At 35.3% G+C, this 25643-nt stretch overlaps 1 long non-coding RNA gene across 1 annotated transcript in view; it reads right to left on the bottom strand.

Annotated features, from left to right (window-relative positions):
- Nucleotides 1-3807, bottom strand: part of LOC110255770 — a 76932-nt gene extending 73125 nt beyond the window's left edge. Inside the window, exon 1 of the long non-coding RNA XR_002336580.1 lies at nt 3676-3807. This is a non-coding gene — a long non-coding RNA (uncharacterized LOC110255770). The remainder of the gene's footprint in view (nt 1-3675) is intronic.

Below are 25643 nucleotides of genomic sequence, written 5' to 3'. Positions count from 1 at the left end.
TGGGGTAGTAAATTAAAAAGAAGTTAACAAGGTTTGTTCAAATAGCCTTCTTGGTCTGAATTTTTGTTTATGGTGATAAGGGTGTCCTTCTGCCCACAAATTCAGGGAATGTACCCTTTACTTGGGAGATTTATTTCCTGCATTTAGGTAGACAGAAAGGAGGGGTCAGAATGTCTCTCTTGTGTTGACCATTTCTTAAATAATTTTAATTTAAAATGATCAACATACCATCATGGCACATTTGGGGGTGGCCTGAGCTGAATCCCAATACCATGGACTCCTTGATTACTATAGTCCTCCCAACTTCCTTTTTCTCTCTATGAAAACATCCTTCTTTTGCTTCTGTGGGACTTGCATATGGCTTATGATAGTTGTGGACCCCAAATTGCAATTCTTTGCTAATCCTGAATAAACCCATTTTTGCTGGAGAAATAACTGGCAATCTTTTTGGGTCAACAATATCTTTATCAATGTTTAATTTATTAAAAACATGCAACAGATTTCCACTATTAAATATTCACCATGCATATGTCTCTCTGTATAGACATTTGTTATATATTTTATCGAACTTCTACTTCTATGAGGTTTTTCTCTTGTGTTTCAAAGAAGAAAATTATTTCATTTGCAAATAATATTAATTTCTATGGTTTTGATAGAATTTTTCTTTCATGTCTATTCATGTGGTATTTCATCGACCAGAATGTTTTTTAATATATTAAAAATATAGGTGAGGGGAATGCTGTTGTGGTGCAACGGAAACGAATCCGACTAGGAACCATGAGGTTGAGGGTTCAATCCCTGGCCTCGCTCAGTGGGTTAAGGATCTGGCGTTCCCATGAGCTGTGATGTAGGTCGAAGACATGGCTTGGATCCTGAGTTGCTGTGGCTGTGGCTGTGGCATAGGCCGGCAGCTGTAGCTACGATCGGACCCCTTGCCTGGGAACCTCCATATGCTGCGGGTGAGGCCCTAAAAAGCAAAAATAAATAAATAAATATAATAAAGGTGAGGGTAAATATATATATTATGGCTGACTTCAATGGGACTAGCTCTATTGTTCCATAGTTAATGCATTGTGTTAAATACTTACTAGAGAATCACTTTATGTTTAGCATCTCTTTACTAAATCAGTTTTCAACAACAAGCAATTTACTCTTTAATTCTTTTATTTCAAAGCACATCTTCACATTATCTTGATGTCATTAAGGTTTTTTTTCTTCATTACTACTTGCCTGAGTTTCTCCCTCTGGGAATATTTTGGGAAACTTGATTATAGTTTCTTTTAGTAGTTTACTCTAAAATAAATGTATTTCCTTTGCTAATTCAGTGTCATTCCCACTTTAAAATGTGTAACGTATTTTCATAAGTCTTACTAGTTGCTGCAGGTGCTTACTTATTCATGAGGAATCCTGGTAGCATTGCTTTTCTGCCTGTTGGGACCTCTCTTCTGGGAAGGAGTAACCCATCTCCTTATGCAGAATATCTCCTTGGTCTATTTTTCTATTAATGAGGGCTTGATAAGATCTTTTTCACACACCCAATCTGCTATTTAATAAAAGCCAGAATTGTAAGGTGCCCCATCTATCTTTTTTGAGCATATCCAGTTCAGTACATATACAGTTAGCATCCTTATCTGGTTGTTTCTTGCTAAGAATGGCATTCTTCCTTCTTTCCAGCATTAGTTAATTTATGTCCTTGTCTTATGTTTGTCATTTCCCAAGGTATTTACAGGTGAGAGTGTACACTACCAAACTTGTATTGACTTTATACTCTAGAAAACATACATTTTAATTAAATGAAAGCATGCCAAATAAACTGTTTTGTGCCTAGTATTTAAACTAGTATATTCCTATGAAAGGTATTATTAATGTGTTTTATTTGGACAATAATCACTGAATATCAATGTTTTTATTTATTATTTTACACAAAGTTGTCTGGGGCATCTTGCAGTTTTGAATGTTTTGTCAAGGTGACCAAGTAGTTATGTCTTCCGCAAGAGCCCCGAACAAAATAAGCAAGCCTATCATTTTAAATACAAGTAGAACCCAATAAAAGGAGCTCTCAAATTGTTACTGATGTCTAATTTTGAAGAACATTATCTCACACAAAAAGCTAAAGTTATAATTATAAAAGGACAGGAATCATATTTTCAAAAACAATTTTTAAAAGCTTAGAATAAGGCACTAATGGATTTTTGCTTGTCTTATAAAGGAAAAAAAAAGTTGCTTTCAATTAGAGGTTTTCCTTGTATTAACACATGACTAATTGATAGATTTCAGATATGACCACTGTAAAATAATACAATATATCTACAATATAGTGTTATCTTTCATATCTTTAATAGGCATGGAGGACAAAATGCTCCATTTGCATATTACATCAGGAGGAAAATTTCATATGTAACTTCAAATTACACTAATATTGCAGGATACTATTTTTATTTCATATATATTTATTGCCTAAACTTACAAATAATTATAAAGCAAGTAGACTGTATTATTCACAATAATTGGAGAATCATGTGTTTCAATTTATTAAAAATATTGCTTTTTCTAGGTGAAAGAAAGTAGAAATAACACCTATTTTCTCAAAATTAAATAACTGCATTGCATGAACTTGTTGAAGGGGAGATCTAAAAAATGCATGGCAAATAAAATAGTATAGAGTTGGGTGTGTGAACATCAGAACCCATCTGTTTTCAGCAATTTTCTTTTTTAAGAAGTGACTAACAGTATTTAATGAGGAAAGTTTTTGAAAAATAAATTCTGGGCTCTGTTTATTCGCCTGTAATCAAAGTACTTAAGTTCTTTGAAGGAAGGAAGTGAGCTTAAAGCTTTTAAAGTTGGCCTCTGGAGTTCCTGTTGTGGCGCAGTGGTTAACGAATCCGACTAGGAACCATGAGGTAGCGGGTTCGATCCCTGCCCTTGCTCAGTAGGTTAAGGATCCGGCATTGCCATGAGCTGTGGTGTAGATCACAGATGCGGCTCGGATCCTGCGTTGCTGTGGCTCTGGCGTAGGCTGGTGGCTACAGCTAAGATTGGACCCGTAGCCTGGGAACCTCCACAAGCTGTGGGAGTGGCCCTAGAAAAGACAAAAAAAAAAAAAAAAGAAAAGGTAAAGTTGGCCTCTGTTGACCACATTCTCACCTATTGTTCATGTTCATCCTGGATGTAGGCAAGAGACAAGATGTGATATGAGTAGAGAGGTTAAGACTTCACACTATTGGAAACCTCTGAGATTCTATCTTCTGTATTCTCATTTCATCAATATAGACAAGAATCACAGGTATCATGGAAGGAGCTGAGATGAAGCTATACTCCAAGTTACTAGCTGAGCAAATTGCATCTCTGAGGCTCAGGTTTAAGAGTGTTTCTGGCAAGGATAATGATCTTTTCCAAGTGGTTAGTAAGAATGATGATACCTATAAACCCTTAAGTCTGTATTTGGTACTTAACCCGCACTGGTAATAGTAACAGGAATGGGTGAAACTGGGATCCAAATCAATGTTTTTCTTCAGAGGACCAACTTCTTATCTCAAAAAGATGGCAGAATTGGGAGCCTAATGCAGGTTAGCATGGTAGAGAGGGTGTCAGGTAGATAATCTGAACTTAGTTTAAACTGGAAGCAAACTGGATTTTTGATAAATGGAGTGTGAGGTGTGACTTATGGTGACTGACCTTTTCATTTGCTCTAGAGTTTTTTCTAGTTATAGCAGGAAAGTATCCCATCTTGAGAATCCTCTCATCCTAGGAAAACCTGGTGTGTAGTCACCACCATAGCAAAAGTAGTGGCAGGTGGATCCCAAAGATTTTGGCCTGAAAAAAACAGAAGAACATAATTGCTATGGAAATATATTTTCTGATGTAAAAATGTAATGTAAAAGTGTTTTGCAATGTTGTTGTATTGAGTTAAGCTCTCACCAGCAGTGCCTGAGAGATTCTAAAGATTTACATCTTCCCCAACATGTAATACCGGTAGGCCTTCGCAATTTTTGTGAATGGAATGTACAAAAAATATCATTTCATTTCACTTTTGACTTGTAATCTCCTAGTCATTAATAATTTTGAATATCTCACATTTATTTTCTGTCCATATGTTATTCTTTTTTTTTTTTAAATTGCCTGTTTTTTTTGTTTGTTTGTTTTGTTTTTTTTTTGGTTTGTTTTGGTCCATTCTTTCAGTCACATACATTTTTTTTTTTTTCTGTAGGTTTGCTGGGGATTTTAGACAAGTAATTTCTTAATTCACCTTGAGTTAAATTTTGTTTATGGGGATTTGAGGATCCAACTTCATTTTTTTTCTAGTGACATTGCTGTATGATCCTTCATTTACCAATGATGTGATAGAGTACTTCTACCATACTGAAGTTTCATTTGTGTACGGGTCTATTTTATACATAACTTTGTCCATTTTTGATCAAATACTGTATTACCTGGGTTTCTATGACTTTATAATATATATTTTTAATGTAGGAAAGCATTGTCCCCAGGGTTTTTCTTCAGAACTATCTTATAATTTGGGGTTATGACCTGGAGATTGGCACTAAAATCTTTCATGGTAACATATGTTCCTTCTGACTAGCAGCAACCTTCTGCAAAATGTGTGCTTGGTTGCACATACCTCCCCCCTTCTCCAAAGTCCCATATATACTGGCATTCCCTTCTTTCTTTTTGGTGTGGTATTTCAGAGCTATCTAAAGTGCTGCCTCTGGGGCTATAGTCCTCATTTTGCCCCAAATAAAACTTAACTCACAATCTCACATTGTGCTTTTTTTTTTTTTTTTTTTAGTTAACAAGAACTCTTTGCCTCCGTAAAAATTTTTTAGTCAGCTTGTAAAATTCTCAAAAAAAAAAAAAAAACCCTACTGTTTTTGAGTGAAATTTCACTAAGTAAAAAGAAAAATGCTGAAAAGTAGATACTTTTTTTTTTTTTGTCTTTTTAGGGCCTCACTCCTGGCATATGGAGGTTCCTAGGCTAGGGGTCAAATTGGAGCTGAAGCCGCCAGCCTACACCACAGCCACAGCAATGCCAGATCCAAGCTGCATCTGTGACTTACACCACAGCTCACTACAATGCCAGATCCTTAACCCACTGAGCGAGGCCAGGGATTGAACCCGTGTTCTCATGGATGCTAGTTGAGTTCCTTAATCGCTAAGCCGCTACAGGAACTCCTGAACAGTTGCTATTTTTATAATATTGCTATAATAAAAAAAAGTTGTAGCCTTCATTTACTTAGAATCTTTCAAGGTCTGCCAGTATTTTAATAAATGAAAAATCAAATAATTCAAATTATAAATCTCATATTCAGAAATATAAAGCCATATTTCTCTTCACACTTATTAATGAAAGTTAATTATATCTTGATTTTATACTACAAACCTTACAAATAATCTTTTCAATATTTCAACAATAAGCATAGTGTTACCTTGTGAAACTGAAATCTGAAGTCTGGAACCAGTTACAGTCTCTAAGTTGCAGTCTCAAAGCAGAATTTTTCTTTGCAAAACCTCAGTTTTAGCTCTTAATGCCTTTAACTCATTTAGATTCATACCTCCATTACACAGGAAAATCTTATCTCCTTTTTTAAAATTATTTATTTATTTATTTATTTATTTATTTGGTGCCTGCAGCATGTGGAAGTTCCTGGGCCAGGGATCAAACCCACACCACAGCAGCAACTTGAGCTGCTACAGTGACAATGCCAGATCCTTAGCCCACTGCACCATAACTGTCAATGGATTTCCATTGTGGCCCAGGAACTTCCACATGTGGTAGGCATGGCCAAAAGCAAAAACAAAATGAATTAACCATCACAGTATTTAAATCTACGGAGTTTCACGTTAGCTGACATGTAAATCAGAGCAGCGATATACATTCATGCATGTAGATTAAAGCATGGGACTTGAGATTTCTCTGAATGAATATGCAAATGGAGGAAAGCAGTTCCTCAGGAAAGAGTCATCACCTTGTTGCAGCATCGGTGTTGCGTGGCTGCAACACAACTTTAAGATACAGAGGTATTAGTAGGGATAACATATTAATAGGCTGTGGTGAGAGACTGAGAACGGGGATTTGGCCATAGACATAAAGATGTGTATTCATTTTGCCTCTGGTTCCTTTGATGGCAGAGAATTGGTAAATTCTCTCAGAAATACCATTTTTTAGTTTCCAAAATAAAATTATTCTTTTAGGATTATATATATATTTTTTAGGATTATATATATATAATATATATAGTATATAGTTATAATATATATTTTTTAGGATTATATATATTTTTTGTTTAGTATTTTTGAATAGCTGTAGTCTCCTGTTCGTGCCACCATGATTCCTTTATTATGAGTAGCTCAAAATATTTACTTTTTCTATTTATTATATTAAATTTTTTCTATTACTATTGCCATTTCTTTTTTACTATTATGGTTATTGTCATTATGTTATGCATAGAACTTTTTTGTTAGATGCTTTAGCCATTTTCTATTTATTATTATTGTAATTAAAATTAAATATCTTTTTTCATGCAGATTTCATACAATTCACAATAAAAGAACAGTTTGTTTGAAAGTCTAGCCACTTCCTGCTGTTAGATAAAATTATTCTGGAACATTAAAGCCACAAAAAAAAAGCCCTTCAATCATTCAAGCACAATAAATGCATTGAGACAGTTTTGCACTTGTTTATTTGTTCTGGAAGTCATCCAAATTAACTTGTAATTCTAAATAACCACAGATGCCAATGCAAAGTAATCTGAAGTGACAACATATCAGTTTAAAGTGCAACCATAGCACTAGGTGTTACAATTTGTGCATACCAGGTTCAACCAGGGCATTCCACTATGAGAGTTACTGATTTTCAGCATGAACAGAAACATTTATAAAGCAGATTATTCCACCAACTAACAGACTAACAGGACGGTAATTCTTTGTTCAGAGATAAGTCAAATCATTTTTTATTTAATTGTTTTACCATCAACTATCTGCTAATTATATTAGATAGGTTTCCCATGCATCTCTAAGAAATAGAAGATGTTGGGAGGAAATATTTTTTCAAAAGTTTCACTAGTAAATGACTGCTTTTCTCAAAATCACAGAAACCTTAATAATCTGCATTCAAATTTTTGAAAATTCCTTTTCACTAATTTCAACCTGAAATATCTAGAGGAATAATTAATATGTTGCTTTAAAAATGATTCAAAAAAATGTATAAAACAAGTTTTCTCAATCAAATGGTTATTTAAAAGCATCAATTTTAATGGAGAAACTTGATTCAGAGATAATCAAGATATGTAAGCAACTGTAACTTTTTCATTTATAATTAAAGAGCATTCAAGTTAAAAAGTACAAAAAATAACCTTTTACTTATTTTCCAATCTGAACCCATAAGAAACACCAAATTGGCTTAAAATAAATATTTATTATATGAAATTTATTTCTTATCATTTTTCCTTTCCAATTTTAACCCATAAAATTGTACTGTTAATTTTTTCAGATTCTTATCTAATTATACCAAAATTATATGAAAAATTATAACATGACTTTTTGAATTTTCAAAAAAAATACCAAAAGTTTACTTATAAATGTATGCTATTTTATTACATAATCAATATTTACCCACCTAAAGATTGAAGATGTACTAACACAGATTAAAAACAGCATACTTTTGTAAATCATGTTAATAATATTATTTACACATGTGACTAAAATTGATCTTATAAAAGCATATTCGTTAATGACCACAAGTCATTTACAAATTCCATGGGTTTTTTGGCTGGTATACATGATTAAATTAAAATATTATTTAGCAGAGAAAGAAGGTGATATCAGCCCCACAAATATGATGAAAGCAGACACAATCATGCTAAGTAAGACATAGAGTGTTAAATTTGCTTAACAATGACAATGCAATACAAACTTTCTGTCTCAGCCTTACGATGTAACTTATAATGAACCTTTTACAAAGTACATATACACTTTGACCATGCACAGTATGACAACACAATTATATCTAATTACAAGTAAAATAACACACATACAAAAGACTTTTCCTTTTACAGCATTAATTTTCTCATATTAAGTTGTAATAGAGTTTTTGGCATATTATTTATTACTAATTTTGTGATATTCATAAACAAAGTTTATACAAGCTACCAATTTCCTATCGATCAAACTATTTGTTTTTTTTAGGGCTGCAAGTGTGGCAATATGGAAGTTCTAGGCAAGGGGTCAAACCTTAGCTGTAGCTGCCAGCTTAAGCCACAGCCACAGCAATGGCAGATCCGAGTCACCTCTGTGACCTACACTGCAGCAATGCCGGATCTTAAACCACTGGTTGGGGTCAGGGATTGAATTGCATCCTCATGGATGCTAGTCAGATTAATTTCTGCTGAACCACAATGGGAACTCCTGATCAAACTATTCTTAATATTTAACCAACCATTTCAAAATGTGCTTCAAAAACACTGCCACATATACAGCACTGTCATTAAAAAAGATATGCTTCTAAGTATCTGTATGCTTCAGTGTACATATGAGTGGTACAAGTGTATATTCTTTTTTTTTCTGTAATGTTCTTAACACAACTATTTTTTTCTATTGGACTTTTAGAGAAATACTTCTGCTTTAGCAGGAAAATAATTATTTGAATTTTTTAAATTAAAAATAAAAAATAATTTTAAAAACAAATGAAAATTCTTAGAGCAGTTTTAAGTTTGCAGAAATTTGAACAAAGAGTACAGAAAGTACTTCTTGTCTCCTCCACTCAATGTCCCCATTACTAATGTCCTTCCCTGGTGTGATTTGTCACCACACTGATGAAGCAATACTGATACAAAATTATTAACTAAAACCCACAGTTTGCATAAATGTTCAGTCTTAATGCTATGCACGCCTATAGATTTTAACAAATGCATAACCACATGCATGCACCATAGCAGTATTTTACATAATAGTTTCACTGGCTTAAAATCCTCTGTGCTTTTGATTATCCACCTCGACCTATTTATCGTTTCTCCCTCCAACTCCTAGCAATTTCTATGTTTTTAGTAACTTTAGTTTTTTTGCCTTTTCCAGAATGTCATATAATGGAAACAAGCAATCTTTTCAGATTGGCTCCTGTCACTTAAGAATATGCATTTAAGTTTCCCTGATGTCTTTCATGACTTGATAGTTTTTTTTGTTTGTTTGTTTGTTTGTTTGTTTTTGCGCCTGTCTGATTATTTATTTTTATCTGTAAATAATGTTCTATTGTGTTGGTGTAACAGTTTTGAATTCATTTGGTTAAATACCTAAAACGTGATTACTGGATTATATGGCAAGATTGTGTTAAGTTTCGTAAAACATTTTGTAATGAACAAACTCTTCCAAAGTGTCTTACCTTTTTGTTTGTTTGTTTTGTTTTGTGTTTCATTCTTTTTAGGGCCTCGTGTTCTGCATACGGAAATTCCCAGGCTAGGGGTCAAATTGGAGCTGCAGTTGCCAGCCAGGGCCACAGCCACAGCAACAACAGATCCGAGCCACATCTGTGACCTACACCACAGCTCACTGAAACTCAGAATCCTTAACCCACTGAGTGAGGCCAGAGACTGAACCCACATCCACATGGATACTAGTCAGATTCTTAACCCACTGAGCCACAACAGGAACTCTCTGTCTGTATGATTTTGCATTCTCACAAGCAATGCATTCAGGGTTTCTATTGCTCTGTACCATAATCATCAACGCTGGGTGTTTTTGTTTTTGTTTTTGCCCAGCCAATGGTATGCGGAAGTTCCCAGGCCAAGGATCAAACTTATGCTGTAGTTGCAGCCTGCGCCACCACTGTGGCAATACTGGATCCTTAACCCACTGAGCCACAAGGGAAATTAACTTGTATGTTTTTGTTGTTTTGGATTTTACCCATTCAAATAGGTGTGTAGTCATGTCTCATCATTGCTTTAATTTATTTTACTTTTTAAAATTATGTCCACAATAAAATTTTTTTTCTACTGGACAGCATGGTGACCAAGTTACACATACACGTACACATTCTATTTTCTCACAGTATCATGCCCCATCATAAGTGATTAGACATGGTTCCCAGGGCTACACAGCAGGATCTCATTGCTAATGGTTTGCATGCATTAACCCCAAGCTCACAATCCACCCCACTCCCTCCCCCTCCCCCTTGGCAACCATAAGTCTATTCTCCAAGTCCATGATTTCCTTTTCTGTGGAAAGGTTCATTTGTGCTGTATATTAGATTCCAGATATAAGTGATATCATATGGTATTTGTCTTTCTCTTTCTGACTTCCTTCACTCAGGATGAGAGTCTCTAGTTCCATCCATGTTGCTGCAAATAGCATTATTTTGTTCTTCTTTGTGGCTGAGTAATATTCCATTGTGTATATGTACCACTTCTTCTTAATCCAATCATCTGTCAATGGACATTTAGGTTGTTTCCATGTCTTGGCTATGTGAATAGTGCTGCAATGAACACGCGGGTGCATGTGTCTTTTTCAAGGAAAGTTTTGTCTGGATATATGCCCAAGAGTGGGATTGCTGGGTCATATGGTAGTTCTATGTATAGCCTTCTAAGGTACCTCCATACTGTTCTCCATAGTGGTTGTACCAGCTTACATTGCCACCAGCAGTGCAGGAGGGTTCCCTTTTCTCCACACCCCCTCCAGCATTTCTTATTTGTGGACTTTTTAATGATGGCCATTCTGACTGGTGTGATGTGGTATCTCGTGGTAATGTTGACTTGAATTTCTCTAATAATCAGGGATGTTGAAGAATTGTTTCAAGTGCTTATTGGCCATCTGCATTATCTTCCTTGGAGAAATGTCTATTCAGGTCTTTTGCCCATTTTCCAATTGGGTTGCTGGCTTTTTTGCTATTGAGTTGTGTAAGTTGTTTGTATATTTTAGAGATTAAGCCCTTCGAACACATCAAGTTTGGCTTCTTTAAATTTTTCTCTTAATTCTGCTTGAACACTAAGTTTTTTTCCTTAGCTCATCCTTCTTCACCTGTATCTTTATCACAAGCAAGAAAGTTATATTCATTGGCACACTGAACATTTAATTTGGAATTCCATCTAGCTAAAAAAAAAAAAAATCACCTGCTAATTGTCTGTATTTTCTATTTTCCATGTTACTGTAAACTGAAAAAAAAAAAAAAGGCACAACATGAGAGTTGCGAGTTAAGTTTTATTTGGGGCAGAGTGAGGACCATAACCCAGAAGACAGCCTCCTGGATAGCTCTGAGAAGGTGGGAGGAAAGGGGTTTATTATATATGTGATTTTGGTGAAGGGAGATATATGCAATCAAGCACACATTTTGGCAGAAGGCTGCTGCTAACCACAAGGAGCTGTCTCCATTAATGATTATAGTGCTTTTCCAGATATAAGAAAATGCAAGAAATTAGGCTCATAAAATCTCCTATCTGAAGGCCTATTTTATCCTATTTTATCAGTTTTTACAAGAGCACAGATGCCTCCTTCCTACTCTCTACACTGAACTCCTTTCGGGTGTGCTGAAGGTCAGTGAATGCTGTGATTAGTGCCCTAATCCTTGTAGAAGCAGAGGGCAAGTGACAATTTTTAGTTGGCCTTACCATAGGTGACAGTTTCACTAATATTCCTGCCACTGCATAATAAAGGACTTATTTTCTCCAGGATCACTAAAGTCCCCTCTGAGGCCTTTACCTTTCTGTCTGGCTCCAGGTACCAAAGCCAATGCTACATGTAACAGGTTTTTATTAAAGCAGCACCCTACTTCCAAGATATGCTCTCATTATCTATTGCCACATAAAAAAAATACACCCAAATTTAGTGTATGAAAATAGCAGCCATTTTATTATATATTATGATTTCATGATTCTTAGATTTAGTCAGGGCTTAGCTGGCACATTTTTTTCTGTCTCACATGGCACTGACATTGGTAATTCAGTGGATTTTAGCCCACAGCTGGACTGGAGGCAGGGGTAGTTTCTAAGATGTCTTTTCTCACATGCCTGGCACCTTGGAGAAAGGATGGAAAGCTCCATGTAATTTTAGTGCCTCCTCATACAGTCTCTCCAGGAAAACAGTTGCACTTCTTCACAGGTGATTTAGGAATATTAGCAGCTGTGATAAAGACCAAAAACTTTTCATGGCTTTGCCCTGGAAGTTGTACAATGTCCCACACCACTACAGTGCATCTGTCAAGTAAGTTTTTTAGGTCAACCCCAAATTAAGAGAAAGAGAATTTGACTCCATTTCTAAATAATTGGGCAGGAAAGCTTTTATGGTCCTCTTTAATCTACCTTACTGCTCTCAAAGTTATCATTATTTTTTCCAGTTCTGTCATATGTAATCTTCCTATAACTTCTGTCATCATTAAGCACTTGTGTGTTTATACATACATACATATATATATATATATATGTTTAAAGTGTAGTTGACTTACAATGTTGTGCCAACTCCTGCTGTATAGCAAAGTGACCCAGTCTCACACACACACACACACACACACACACACACACACACATATACATTCCTTTTCTTATATTATCTTCCATCATGGTCCATCCCAAGAGATTGTATTATTTTTAAAACTACTTGCTCACTTTCCAAAACTCATAGCTCCCAGTTTTCCTTATAGCAGTCTTCTCCCTAGTTTTATTTGTTGTATATTTTTCATTTGCATCTTTCATTTGTCCCTTTTTTCAGCATTTTCCCCTAAATTGTAAACTGAACTTCCATTATCCAAATCAGTATCCCTATTTTTGATAGTGTTTATTTTTTATCTTATTCTTCATTATCCTACTGTATTTTTTTCATTTGATTGGCTTGCAGACACCTCAAACTTGGCACGTCTAATACAGAAATTCATTTATACTGAGCCCCCGAATCATTTTCCTTCCTAGTGAATAGTAATATGATCCAGTTAATTGCACCTAAGAGCAGACATAGCATCTTCCTTCGAATTCCTTTTCCTTCTTATCCAAATGATGCCAAAGTTTTCCCATTCTTCTCCTTTTTATATTTTCCCTGAGTCAATTCACATTTTTTCCGTTTACAGTGCCACTCTGCTAGTTTAGGCCAATATCAATCCTTGTCTTCACTGCTGCTACCTCCTCCTAATTATTTTCTTGGAACTAAGTCTTAATTCCATCTAAACCATTTCCTAAAATACACATTAAGCAAATTATTTAAAGTGTAAATCAGACCTAATTTTATTTATTTACATACATTTACTTAAAATAATCTTAAAGACTCTTCCCCATGCCTTTTTAAATGAAGCACCAAATCCTTAACAGAGCTTATATGGCCCTGAATAATATCTCATCAACACTACTAGTAATCTCTTGTTCACACAAATCAAGTGTCTTTTTATTTCCTGAATGACTGTATTTTCTTTTACACTATGTTTTGCACAAAATGTTCTTTTTTTACTGCAACTCCCACTTACATCCATGATTCACTCACCTTGGAATGTTTCACCAGCCCCCAGATGAAGACTGTGTCCCTTCTACATTGTATAACACGTCAACCTTGATTATCAAAACACTTTATCACACATTTTAACTGAATTTCCACTACACCATGTTTTATAAGGAAAGGCATGGTTTCTATAATTTTCATATTTTCTCCAGCTGTTACTAGTTATTTAATTAGTAACCTTTCATAAAATATTTAATTAATACGTACTTGAATGTACATAAGAAGTGTGGACTTTACGAATAAAGCATGGCATTTATCCATGTAGTTCTGGCTTCCAATTCCAGATTTTCAATGAGTAGTTATATGACTGACTAATGGATATGACCCTATAAGTCTCTAATTTCCCATCTGTAACATAAAGGATGCTATCATCTTGCAGGATTACATTTGCTAGGAAAGGATATATTTCTCATTTCCCATGTTTACCTGGAAGTGAGGGAATGTCTACTCCTCTCCCTTGGAGGAGAAAGAGGGACAATACTTACAGGCTTTCTCTACCCCTCTCTTACCCTTCCTGTTTTTGCCTCATTCTTTTGGACCTTCTTCCTTGAGCATTCATTCCCATCCCTTATAAGCAGTAGGCATTCATATTTTAAATAGGTTTTTAAAGACATTCATTTCATGTCAGCAAAGGGAGGAAGTGTTATGATAGCTAATTTTAAGAGTACCTAATCTTTCATATTTTCTCAAGTCATTTTTGAAAATTGGCCTACATTTTTTCATTTCTCTAAGGTTTCAAAATTATTTGTAATAAGGTATTAGGGCACTTAAAAAATAGAAACCGTATGTGTATGTATCTTACATTTACAATTTTTATGTTCTTTTCTGTTTTTTCCTTCCTTCTTTCCCTCCTTCCTTCTCTCTCTTTTTCTTCCTCCTTATCCTTCTAGAGATATGTCTGAAAGTAAAAATCACAGGTCTGTATATTCAATTTCTGGAAACCGCCTGTGCAGAAAAGGGGATGAATGAATAGGCTAGGAGTACTCTGCAATTGACTACTGTTAAGCAAGTCAATTAGTAAGCAAGGGAATTAACTGAAAATTACATCTTTGCTGTTCTGGAAACATCAAGAAAGAGTGCAGGTGAAGTATGTATTGAACTGGATAAATAAGTATTGTTAAATAATACATCAGGCTGTGTGACTGACTTTTCCACATGTCAGTTCTTTGCTTATACTTTCTGTTCTTGGCAGCTGCCAGGACATCCAAAAAGACCTTAGATTATTTTTAACACATTACAGGTGATACAGACCCACTATGGCGAGTAGAATATATTTAAATACTAGGATTGGTATGCACCCTAAAATGACTTGGTTTAAAAATGACTTATGCAACAAAGGATCTTAAAAAATCTTTAGAAAACTTCTAACAATCTTTTCCTACTTTTTAGTTTACATTTCTTTTCTGTGCTAAAGCATCTTTCACTAACAACAGATAAGCCAAAATAAGTATCTAATACCAGGTAAGATTGCTTACTCAGTGCTATTTGCCTCCAAAGAAGACTTTTTGGATGAGCATCAACACTTTTATGTTCCGTAAATATTTTATTGGAGTATGAGCATAGCTTGGTGTGTTGGCCACACCAGAGCTAAAACTCAAATGGTCAATACCTTCTTATGGGCTTTTAGCGTCCTGGTCTCTGGAAAAACTGAGCAGTCCCATATAAATAACAGGGAAACTTTTTAGTTTAATCTAAAATATGATTATAGTTAAGCTCATAAACTGACAGTTTTAATGTTTAGAACCTTTTGAAATTATGTTTCTTTTTAATCTTCTAAAGAACCATAATTTGAAGAATTTATAAACACATGTTCTTGAATTTTTCCTTTGTCTCTTGACTTCTGTGGATTTTTTTAATAGCGTTTGTTCTTGAGGTTGTAACCAAAGAATTTTTATAAGGAAAGCCTATGACTGATACTCATGCTTTCAAAAGCTGCTATTTATGAAAATTTGGGGGAGAAACAGGTGATGCAAAAGAGAGTAAAGTAAGTTTGCAGAGAATTTAGAGACAGAATAATCCCTTATTATTTTTTTGCTTTGGCCACACTCACAGCATGCAGAAGTTCCCAGGCCAGGGATCAAACCCATGCCTCAAGAGTGACAATGCCAGATCTTTTCACCATTTGGCCACCAGGGAACTCCTAACCCCTTATATTAGCAATGAAAGGAGACGGGGAAAAAATTTTTTTTAACCATATATCTGTAGAAGGTGTTTAAGAGATGGAAACATAAAAGGATCCTAGGGGCTGATAAACATTCCACCTCCTTTCCCGGGAGGGCCTAGGGTATTGCTACAAGTGGGCAGATAATTTCACTGGACACCATGAAAATAATTTGAAGGACTTATATGGTATAGGAAACACAGTGTTTAACAAAATTGTGAGAGCTATTGAGACACTATACACTCTTTCCCCTCTCTTGAACCACAGGCAGTAGAATTCTGTGGAATCAGCTGGTGGGCCTAAATTAAATGAAAAATACATCCATCAATCTATATACTATTGTAACTTGTACCTCTAAGAGGTGGTGCTCACAGCAAACAGTGCTTTATATGCACTCTTTTAGATTTGATTTCAGTATTCATCTTAAATCTTTTCTCTTGAAAAGTAATATTAAAACAATGGAATTTACCTGAATATAAATGTCTTCAGTATGCATGTATTAAATCATATATTATCTGAAATCTAGCCTATTTTAACACAAAGATTTCATAACTTTATTTCTTTTTCTGCTGATTCTAGTCCTCTAATATCAATTCTACACAAGATTTGCAAAAAATAAGCCTCACTTATTCTTGCAAATTCAGCATCTAAGATTATCTGGCAACTCTTATTCCTCTGCTTTAAAACTTTTCTTATAATAAACAATTCTGGGTCTCCATTTTTTGAAATGATCAACTTTCAGTCTGTTCAAAAGATTAGACTGGTAGAGCAATGTCTCAGAAAAAGGTTGGAAATTTCAGAAGAGTTTCTCTTCTTTCCTTTGCTTGTGCTGGTGGTGCTAAGGGTGGAGTCTTTAGGGGTCAGGGGTGGGGCTAGATGTCTTCAAAAGAAATTGGTGGTTCCAGGAGGTAGATATAAACTGAGCTTGTGATGATTTTTCTAAATTTAGGGAGAAAGGTTGAATGAGTGTTATTAGATTTGTAATGATGAAAGGATGCAGTAGCAAAGAAGAGACTAATGAGTCAGTTGCAGGTCTGAGCCCTCTGTTGGTAGAAACAGAAATTAAAAAAAAGACCTTTGTATAATCATTGTGATGCCCAACAATTAGATGCCCAAGAATCTATTTGAGAGAGGAAGTAGGGATTTTTATCAAAATCTTTGCATATATTTTTTCAAAGACTATACATCATGTGGTTATAATAAGCTCTTATTTTCCTGAGTTTTTTTAAAAAAGCTAATAAAGTGATTTTTTTTAGAAATTTACATTAAATTGCTGAATTGCAAAAGTATGTATCTTTTGAGATATCTTTTGCTTAGTGCCATTACCTCCAGGGAAAAATATTTGGATGAGCTTCAAGAGCTTTTGCAAACTGAAAATATTCTATTGGCAAGAGCATGTGATGGGGTGTCCTGGTTGGGCCAGCTTAAATTGATCTGTTTGTGGAAAACACTGTTTCTAAAATGCTGTGGACTCACCCCATGAAAAAATGGGCAGAAGATCTAAACAGACAGTTCTCTAAAGAAGACATACAGATGGCCAAGAAATACATGAAAAGATGTTCAACATCACTCATTATTAGAGAAATGCAAATCAAAACCACTATGAGGTACCACCTTACACCAGCCAGAATGGCCATCATCAAAAAGGCTACAAACAATAAGTGCTGGAGAGGGTGTGGAGAAAAAGGAACCCTAGTACACTGTTGGTGGAATTGTAAATTGGTACACTGTGGAAAGCAGTATGGAGATTCCTCAGAAAACTGAACATAGAACTATCATTTGATCCAGCAATCCCATTCCTGGGCATCTATACAGAGAAAACCACAACTCGCAAAGACACATGTACTCCAATGTTCATTGCAGCACTATTTACAATAGCCAAAACATGGAAACAACCTAAAAGTCCATTGACAGAGGAGTGGATCAAGAAGATGTGATACATATACACAATGGAATATTACTTAGCCATTAAAAAGAATGAAATACCAGCATTTTTAGCAACATGGATGGACCTAGAAACTATCATGCTAAGTGAAGTCAGCCATACAATGAGACACCAATATCACATGCTTTCACTGACATGTGGAATCTTAAAAAAGGACAGACGGAACTTCCTTGCAGACCAGATGCTGACTCACAGACATTGAAAAACCTATGGTCTCTGGAGGAGACAGTTTGGGGGGTGGGGGGATGTGCTTGGGCTGCGGGATGGAAACCCTGTGAAATCAGATTGTTATGATCATTATACAACTACAGATGTGATAAATTCATTTGAGCAATAATAAAAAAAAAGAATAAAAAAAATAAAAAGTAAAATGTTGTGGACTCTATCTCCAAAGGAAAGGTTAAAAAAAAAAATCACTGGCAGTTATATAAGAGGTTCTTGTGGTCATGCAGCTGACCTCAAAGCATTTTTAACATTTATTTTAAAATCTAGAGGTTCTTTTTAAAAATATAAGCTATATATTTAATAAAATCCAAATTCTTTGCTTCTACCAACAGGACTATTAAATCTATTCATAGGGAAGGCATGTGGTATGAACATACTGGCAACTTTTCAATGGACAATGTTTTAAATGAACAGCCTGTCCCTCTACTATCTATTACCTCCATTTATATGAAAATTTGTTGAAATTATCTGTTCCATAATATCACTAGTTTTATTTAATAAGGGGAGTTGCTACTCAGCTGCAACAGAAATTTGTTTTGCTGCATAAGACAAGTTCAGATTTAGAATCAAACTCATTAAAGATTTCAAGAGTGTATTGTGATAACAAACTAAAGGAGGAGAAACTGCCAGGTTTTACTGTTTGGAAAATGAGGAAGCAAGAATGATTGATGTAAGTTCCTATGGCCTTTAAAGATAAAACTAAGTTTGCATAAAACTAGGGTAATGCTGGTGGGTAGAAAAATAAAGAATGCTATTACAAAGACAGGGGAGTAGACAAAGATATACAACTCAATATTGCAATATCATAACGGAAGTTCCAAAAAATTTAACTCTTTCATGGCTAAGAAAACCCAAAATCCATTGTTTAAGAGCAATATTAGAGATATTTGGGATTTTTTGTAATTTGAGAGAACAAATATAGTTAAAGTGGATTCCTGACTGGTGTAATTTGGTTTGTGCCTTGTACATCTAAGAAATTTACAGACAAAATTGTTTGAAAAGTGGTAATTTATGCTTTCTGTATATATTTGTTGTATACAAAGCCAGTCCTAGGTTCTGCAGTGGACATGAAGGATACACAAAGGTTAGACAGCCATGAAGAATCACAAATACAGGATACCGTATACTATTCTAACAATTTAATTCAGAAAGTCCCAGAATTGAGTATTTTATACAGGAAAATGTGAATTAAGGTACTGAAAACTGAACACTCATTAAGTTCTCATATATTGTTCTGACATGAACTAATCAGGGAAATAAAGCAGGCAGAGCAGTATTGCTAGTGAGGATGGTCATCATCCCCCCAAAGCAGCTCGAATCCAATGTTTTTACAGCAAGGATTTTTCTTTTTTTTCTTTTTTTCTTTTTTTTCTTCTTTTTTAGGGATGCATGAAAGTTTTATGCCACAGCCACGGCAACATGGGATCTGTACCATTATCTGTGACCTACACCACAGCTTGCTGCAATGCTGGATCCTTAACCCATGGAGTGAGGCCAGGGATCAAATTCGTATCCTCATGGACACTATGTTGGGTTAACTCACTGAGCCACAGTGGGAACTCCAGAACAAAGCTTTTAGAAAAAAAGATGCAGTGGCATCAGGCAAATTTCCTCCCAATTTCTCAACAAGCTCAAAAGGCTTTGGCTTATAAGATACAAGTGACTGGAGATGGGAAACACAAAGACACCTCTTGGATATTGCCTCAGTTGCTGCTGTACATGAAACTTGAGTTGTTTTAAAGGTCAAGCTCATCAACCAGTCAGTCTCCACAATAGCAGCCCTACAGTGATCATGGCCAGGACTTACTCTTCCAGTGGTACTTTTCCCATAACTTCTGCTCTAAATAAGAATATATTCACCATAATGTCACTCCCTCAGAATCCCCTTGCACTCTTAAAAATCACTCAGCACCCCAAAGGGCTTTTCTTTATGTTGATCTACTGAATTTACCCTACTCTAAGGGCTCTAACAAGCCCTGCCGTGCACCGAGAACATGGGTCACCATCCCTTTTGGAAATGATGGAAGGTCAGGCCCTTCCTTGGCTCAGACATCAGCAACACATACATGAAAGTCTTTTTTTCTGGGTGTTAGGGATTTATGATATAACAGGAGTTGACAGAAGCAGAAAGAAGAAATTTCAAAAACAGGAAGTTTCATACAGTAGTAAATAAAATATTTGAAAAAAATACAAGTAAAGCATCCTTTATGATTAATTAGATAAACTGGAAAGAATTTGAGAGTGTCAGAATACATGCTGAGTAGGTAATATTGGAACTAGGAAAAATGTCTTTTTTTGACCAGTCCCATTTTTCATGAGTAGCCTTATTGGTCAACATGGCTTTATGGATTCTTGTATGGCTCCTAAATATATTTTTTTTATTCTATCTAAAGACAAACACTACTGCTGCTGCTGTTATTACTACTACTATAAGAATAACTAGTATTTATTTTCCACCCACTACCCACCACTCACTGTCCTAAGTTCTTGTTATCTTACTCAACTATAACAAAGTACCCCTTAAGTCCTCCTTTTTTTTATCTTTTGTGTTTTTAAGGCCACACCCATGGCATATAAAGGTTCTCAGGATAGGGGGTGAATCAGAGCTATAACTGCCAGCCTACACCACAGCTCACAGCAACACTAGATCCTTAACCCACTGAGCAAGGCCAGGGCTCGAACCCAAGTCCTCATGGATACCACTCAGGTTCATTAACCACTGAGCCACGATGGAAATTCCCTTCATTTCTCTTTTAAAGGAAAGAAACTAGGCAGGATGCCCAGGAACACTGAACTATTAAGTGTGGAGATGAAGGGAGTCCTTTGCTTCATGATTCATCTTTTCATCTCTCAGTGGAATAAAATGTCAATGTTCAAATAAATTTTATATAAATATCAAATACCTTCATATTAAGATATTTCACCTATTATACTTGAAAAATAATAAGTGGTCCACCACTAAAAAGGGTTTCTGAGTGGTTTAAATGGCACAATACATGGGAATCCCTTGTGAAATTTTAAAATATATTTGTAGTTTTTGTAAAATCAATTTGAGATTGCCTTTCCATGGAGGGAAAAAGAAAATAAAGTGAATTTATTCTTGTACTTCTTTATATTTTTATTAGAATAATATAAGCATAATCAATCCCCCAAAATTAGGAATTCCCCCAAATGAAGGATACAGAATAGCTCATATATTTACCAGCTATTTATGTTTCTGACTTATAAATACATGGGTACTCTAGCACTAAACATATGGACAATAGAAATGGAAAAGTCAGCCACATTCTAGAGACATGACCAAAAGTCAAACCTATATGAAAATACATATTCATTTATTAATTTGACTAAGCTTTATAAAAGTGATAAAATTTCAAGTCTTTCAATGAATAAAATCATATATATATTTTACCGGGAAAAATGATTGAACAAAAAAATGAAATTTTAATTACTTCTTTAGTTATCATTATTGAATCAAATCAAAATTATTCTATGAGTAAAAGAAAATGAGGCTTATCCATCTAAAGTATTTTAAAAAACAGCATTGGAGTTCCCATCATGGCTCAGTGGAAACAAATCAGACTAGTATCCATGAGGTTTTCCCCTTCCAATTTTATCAAATTCTAACAGGAGTTCTCTTATGGTGCAGCACATTAAGGATCCAGCATTGTCACTGCAGTGGCTTGGGTCACTGCTGTGGCGCAGGTTTGATCCCTGGCCCGGGAACTTCTGCATGCTGCAGGTGCAGCCAAAAAAAAAAAAAAAAAAAAGCTGAAAAAAAGAAAGAAAGAAAAAGAAAAATATTCAACAAATTAAAATTTGAAATAAGATGAATCAGGACTAGAAAATTTAGACAGACTTCTGAAGGTTTTTTGTTTGTTTTCTTTCTTTCAACATTTATAGATAGGATCAAAAAACAATGAGTTCTGCTTCTAAGAAAGCAGGCTGTTACACAGGAGGTAAGTAATAGTGATTGTGGCAGAAACTATTCCGCAGTCTCAGCTCCAGACAATTAATTGAATTAGAGCATCTATCCAGGCCCTGAAAAGTTGACTGTCAGCCTGATGTTAAGAGAGAAAAGAAAGGCATGCTTATGAGTTAGAGTGTACATGTCTGCATTCCTAAAATTGAGCCAGAATATCTAATGATTGTGACCTGTGGGAAACAAAGAATTAATTTTTTTTTTCAAATTATGACTTAGTTGGTAATTGGAACCCAACTTGGTTTTGCACTTAATTATGGTGTTTCAGCATTTCCCTGTCTTTGAATCTTCACAGGAACAGCAGTGAGGTCCTACTGTGTATCAGAATATCTTCCTTTTAATAAGTATATCTTGAAAATTGGTTTTATACTAGTGTGAAGAATCTAAAACAAGATTTTATTTTCTATTAGTGTAGAGATAATTATCTAAAGCTAATATCATTCCAGGACAAAAACACATTATTTCTACTGCTGGAGACATTAATAAATGAATGGATCATCCATGGATCTACTTACAAAGAGGGTGAGGGATGGCATAGATCATAGAATCATTTTACAATATTATTTTAATAAAATTGCATAAAATATGAAAGTAAGGATCCTAAAGCCACTTTTATAATTTCTATAGGTGTATGTTCCCATGACTCTCAACGCTTAATAGTTTTTTTTTGAATGATCTCTATAATTTGAAGCTACACTTTATAAGTAAATTGTTGTGACTTCCTTAAAACTTGGCTTTCTTAAATATCACTTAAAAAAAGGATATTGTTTTTATTTTAATTTGTAACTTGTTTCACATAATTGCACATAGAACTAAATAAAAATAATTTGTGAATGAGTAGCTTAAACCCTACTCCAATTCAATTGGCAAATATGAACATGTATTCATATATTACATTTCTTTTTTAAAAAATTAATTAATTAATTAATTAATTAATTTTAGGGCCACAAATGCAGCATACAGAAGTTCCCAGGCTAGGGGTCGAATTGAAGCCACAGCTGCCCGCCTACACCACAGGAACAGCAACACCAGATCCGAGCCGCGTCTGCAACCTACACCACAGCTCATGGCAATGTGGGATTCTTAACCCACTGAGCTAGGCCAAGGATTGAACCTGCATCCCATGAATACTAGTCGGGTTTGTAAGCCACAGCGGGAACTCCCATTCATTGTATATCTTGAATCACTCTCATGTGTTTGGTTAATTCAATATATTTATAATGCACAAAGTATCAAAATTTAAAAAAAGATAAATTTACTATATCGTAGGGTTTGGCTAAAATTTTACTTAGGGAACTAGTGCTCCAATGCATAACCATTCCAGCAAAATATCTGATCTTAAATAAGTATAATTCATTCAAATGAATACATTAATGAATGGTGGAATATTTCCTCAAGAATACCCTTCCAGGAGTTCCTGGCTCAGAGGGTTAAGAACCTGACATAGCGTCTGTGAGGATGTGGGTTCGATCCCTGGCCTTGCTCAGTGGGTTAAGGATCCAGTGCTGCCACAAGCTGTGCTATAGATCGCAGATGTGGCTCAGATCAAGCATTGCTGTGGCCATGGCATAGGCTGGCAGCTGCAGCTCTGATGATTCCACCCCTAGCCCAGGAACTTCTTCTTTTTTTTTTTTTTTGCTTTTTAGGTCAGCACCTCCGGCATACAGAAGTTCCCAGAATAGGGGTCAAATTGGAGCTGCAGCTGATGGCCAATACCACAGCCACAGCAACATCAGATCCAAGATGGGTCTGTGACCTACACCACAGCTCACCGCAAGCCTGGATCCTTAACCCACTGAGTGAGGCCAGGGATGGAACCCGTGTTCTCATGGATACTAGTTGGGTTGGTTACTGCTGATCCACAGTGGTTAACTCCACCCAGGAACTTCTATCTGCTGTGGGTGTGGCCCTAAAAAGAGAGGGAAAAAAAGGAATCTACTTCCTATTGACAATTGTCTAAAGTAAAAAGCATCACAAAATATTGGTTGGCTCCAGGGTTAACTGGGATTATGTATAACTCCGCATCATTCCTAAATGCCTTAGATCTAAGATAATGCTATCTTCCCATTAACTGGATAACTGAGATAACTTGCAATCAACTTATGTGTTATTCATTCACTCAGTATGCTTCTACTGAACCCTACATGTACATATCACTGCTCAATGCCAGGGGTACAGAGAAGTGAATAGAGTATGTTTCCCATCATCAAGAATTTTACAATCCAATTAGGAAGACACAAATTTAATTCAATAGGTAATTATAATGCAATATACACTCCATACATATAATAAAAGTATAGAATTGTCCTATAGAATTCAAAGAATTAACCACCACTTGGGAATCAGCAATGGCATATTTGAGACACAGAATTTGAACTGTATTTTGAAAATTAACGAAAAGATGATAGATGCTCTTTAGACGAGAAATGCAGTTAAGCAGTACTTGTCTATTTATTCATGTGGACTCAATCACTGAATAACAGTTTATTTCACTAAAATATTCCTTACGTGAGACAAATCGGCATTCCTCTAATGACCTGATGGGCAGAGTACATATCGTGACATAAACATATATAACCAAAGAGGAAACACTCTCCTTTAGAACTTTAATAATCCTTTGCAATGCTGTAAGCTTATTTTAAAAATTAAAATGGAATATTTATTAGCTCATTCTGTGTAAGCCTCTGTGAAGCAGGCAAGGCAATTTTAGGTAATCCTGTGAAATAGGAAAGTCCAATTTTAAGGATGTGAAAACTGAGGCAGTGAGGGACCTTGGTCCAAACAACACTTGGCGATTCAACCCAAGTATTTTGACGATTTTAATTTCTCCTTTTACTACACCACATTGTCTCTTACTAATGGGTTTAGCATTTGGATACTATGTTCTCTTATTAAAGCAGCTTACCACCCATCTTTTATATGAGGTAGAAAATAGGTTTAAGCCTCTCCAGGGGAGCTCTTAACCTGGAAAAGAAGGAAATGCATCACAGGTGAAAGGCAGCAGAACAATGTGACCTGCTGCTAATTTGCAGTGGTATTCATTTGGGTGGGATTTGACATTTCTGGGTAGATGTATATTTGTGATTGATATTTCATTCTTTAAAGCACAGCCTTTAAAACAGCTGTGAAATGTCAAGTTATTAATTTACACATTGCAAAATGTAGTGTTAGGAAACCGATTTACATTTTTCCAAATTCAACCCCAGGGATACCAGGCTTTTGAGATCAGCACATCATGAAGAAGATTACCCCAATCAGCATAACTCTAAAAATTGCTCTCAACTTTCTGCTCTGCGCATAGGCAAAAGGATCTAAGAGGTGTTCTAGTCCAGTCATAGGAGATGAATCAAAACTGGAAGAGGTAGAATTTCAAGTCTTAGCATGAAGAGCTGGGCACTTTCCTTCTCCCCTATTTTTTGTTTTGTTTTTGAGTCATTTTATATCATCTTGGTAGGGAGAGGATATGGGGCTGACAACTCAATGAATTCTTGCTTAATACAGTAAAACTATTATGGAAAGGAAAGCTTCATTTTAAATAACATGTAAAACTTATTTTACAAGTGTCTCCCTGAAATATTTTCACTGAATTTTTTTGCCCCCCCCGAGTAAATTCACGCCTATAAGCATAAAAATGGGTAGTATTACCAAATCACGCCTCAGAACATGCATTTTGAGATACATGAAATACTTTCATAATAAACTTTTTGAGAGCAAATCAATGATTTAATGTCCAAATTCCATTGGAAAAAATACCTGCAAATTTTGCATTAGAGTTGAAACAATTTTTAACCACTCCCTTATGTTTTTTTTTCCCCAATGATAGAAGATTGTATTAACAGGGGAATTAATTTTATATTAAAATATTTAAATGA

This window comes from Sus scrofa, chromosome 11 (genome assembly GCF_000003025.6).
Source record: "Sus scrofa isolate TJ Tabasco breed Duroc chromosome 11, Sscrofa11.1, whole genome shotgun sequence".
Classification (NCBI taxonomy): domain Eukaryota; kingdom Metazoa; phylum Chordata; class Mammalia; order Artiodactyla; family Suidae; genus Sus; species Sus scrofa.
The sequence above is the reverse complement of the archived record's forward strand: the minus strand, read 5'-3'. Positions and strand labels throughout refer to the sequence as shown.